Genomic DNA, 3,308 nt, shown 5'->3' with positions numbered 1-3,308 from the left:
TTTTGGAGACCTTCTAAGAATGCTTCAAAGTCAGGTTTGGGGCATTAAATGACCTCAAAAAGGGTCAAAAAATGGGGGACGAGAAAAGCTTTTCCATAGGGCTATAGAGCGCTTTGAGAGCTTTTCAAAAATGTAAATGGTTCGTCAATCAGAGCTACGGTTCAAAAGTTATGCCTCCCAGAAGTTCGGCTATCGTTTCTGGATTCTTCTAGATCTGCACCGACTTCTAACACAGCTTCTGGAACCTTCTATTTTGTCGGTGGATGCCTACTAGCACTTTCTAGAATGTACTCCTAGTCCTTAATCCTCCGGGGTCTATTTAAGGAGATTTCTGGCATTGTAAAAGGCAGTTCAGATTGGAGCTTGAGAGGAGGTGCTAAAAGGAGAAATATTCTCCAGATTTATGCTATTGTAAGCCCGTAGGGCATGTTTTGAAGTTTATTTTCTCTGCACTTTTTGTACTAGCTTATCTTCTCAGTTAATATAATTTCCCTTTTCTATTATGTCCATTCTGTTGTTGGTTTGTGTTCCCATCAAATTTTCCATATGGTGAGTTTATGGATAAATTTAGAATTATGATTTATCCACACATCCAGCATTGTCATGGTGCAAGATGGAAATCCAAACAATTTCGAGATTCAAAAAATTCTTTTCTACAAGGATGTATCCTATCAATTGTAGACTTCTCTGAAAACTATATTTTTCCCCTCAATCTAAAATTCAAGCTAAATATTATCACTTAGATAAAATTATAATTTTTGTACAAGTTTCTTATAGACATGCACAATTTGAAGTGGATGGGATAGAAAGTATTCATCCAAATGAATGCATTGTCATCAAGGAGGCCTATTTTTATCTTAGTGATAATAGGGTTTATGATAGGAGCTATGTAGCTCATTGTTTTGGAATGTTCTTTGATGATCTCGCAAATCAGGGGATAGATATTTCAGAACATTGGATTTGGTCTGATGGTTGTGCTGGTAAGTGTATTTGAAAGTTAAACTTTAAAATTTCATGCACATATTTAATTAACAAAATAATTAATTATATATAGATTTAATTACTCATAAATTTATTTTAAATTTTTTCCTAGGGAAATTTAAGTCTACAAAAGCATTCAATTGGCTTGAAACTCAACATGCAATGAAATGTCAAGTTTCTTTGGAACTTCTTTGTAAGTGGTCATGGAAAAGGAGAGCATGATGGAGCAGGACCCTGTGTAAAGCATGCACTTCCCCAACATGAACTTTTGGTTATAATATTGTTATATACTAATCAAATTTGATGTATGTGATCATATTTTTGTAATGTTTGCATTCAAAACAATGCAATGGGTCAATGTGAGAATATTGTGACTGGCTATGTCTCTAAATGGACATGGACAAACATAATTAGAAGTACCCCTTATGAAGAAGATGAAAATGACATAGGCATTCATAATCCTATGTATTCAATTGATTATGAACATGTTTCTGATTTAGTTGTTCCAAGTGAGTTTCTACAAACATGTCTCGTTTTAATATTACTTTGTCCTCATAATTATTTATTTATAGTTTCCATCTTTTTTGTCAATGTAGATCCTCAAAATGTAGAAGGTGTGGATTATTATTTACTTTGATGCACAAAAGAGAAATTCAAGTTGACTAAACCATGTACAGATGATGATAACCAATCTTATCCAACTAGTTCAGTTGTTAATAGAAGCTATAGATTATCCTCTTATGAGATGTATACAACTAATTAGAGAGTGATAGATTAATTTTAAATAATTATTTCTTTTTTATATTATTAGGAGTACTATATGACTTGTATAAATCTTATTTTGTAGGCACCTATTATCAGTAAACAAAAATTGACCGCAAGGGTGCTCAATTTATTGAATACATGCCTGATCAAAAAGTTTTGCATTATAGCCACTTGGTTTTAGCCACAAAGATTCTATTTGACATTATGCCAAAAAAAGGACATAGCAAACCAAAGTGGAGGTTGGATATTGAGGACCATGAAAATTTGTTGGAGATTATTAAAGATAAAGAGGATCCTAATCATATGTATCAGCAACTTCCTAAATGATCTAGATAGGTTTAATGATTCGTAAAAATATTTCAAATTTATATATACAGTAATTTATATTCAATAGTTATACATGTTTTTCTTTTTCCTATATTTATACACTTTTATAAAACACCTGGAAAATGATGTAAGATGTGTTTTAGTTAATTTATAGAACATTTAAATTTATTACATGCATTAAAAATTATCTAAAAAATAATGTATTTATTTCTAAATTTACATGTACATTTTCTATGCACACTTTTACAACAAACCTAAAAAATTATGCAACACATATTTTCATTAATTTATAGAACACGTGTAAATTTATTACACTTTAACAATTATCTAAAAAATAATGTATTTATTTCTAAATTTACATGTACATTTGCTATACACTTTTACAACAAACCTACACAATTATGTAACACATATTCTCATTAATTTATGCAACACATAAATTTATTACACATTAATAATTATCTTTAAAATAATGTATTTATTTCTAAATTTACATGTACATTTGCTATACACTTTTACAACATGTACAAAATTACGTAACACATATTTTCATTAATTTATACAACACATAAATAACTATCTAAATAAAAATCTAGGAGATATTTTAAAAATATATTTGCACATTTACATAAAACATATTCTATAAATATAAATATCAAATATATCAACTACATATAAACATGGTTACATAACTCACGAAAAAATCATATATATGTCAACTATAAATGTAAATGTTCACATAACTCATGAAAATATCAAATATGTCAACTATAAATGTAAATGGTCACATAACTCATCAAAATGCAAATGGTCAAATAACTCATGCTATTATGAAATATGTCAAATATGAGCATGCTATAAATGTAAAATGTCACATAGTTGTAAATCTAGAAATGATATCATCATAAATCAATATCAAACATCATGTGTATGACATATATGAATATCAAGCATGACCATGCCATGCTCCACAATGTGATCAACAAAGATGAGATCACAGACCCTGTGTCCAATATAAGAACAAATGTATCATGAGCATGTGTAAAAATTCAATTTAAATAATAACATAAGTATAATTAAATTTACCTATGACTCAGAATGACTAGGGTCGATAGCTATCCATCCTTATCCGCCCTTACAAGATGCAGATGTAGTCTATATGTAATAGAAAAATAAAATGTCACAAGTTATACTGTACTAAGGTTTTAAATATAAGATCTGTAGGTCCAATTAAA

Source organism: Cupressus sempervirens, chromosome 7, assembly GCF_028749045.1.
Source record: "Cupressus sempervirens isolate cs-2001-9-10 chromosome 7, ASM2874904v1, whole genome shotgun sequence".
NCBI classification, from domain to species: domain Eukaryota; kingdom Viridiplantae; phylum Streptophyta; class Pinopsida; order Cupressales; family Cupressaceae; genus Cupressus; species Cupressus sempervirens.
The sequence above is the reverse complement of the archived record's forward strand: the minus strand, read 5'-3'. Positions refer to the sequence as shown.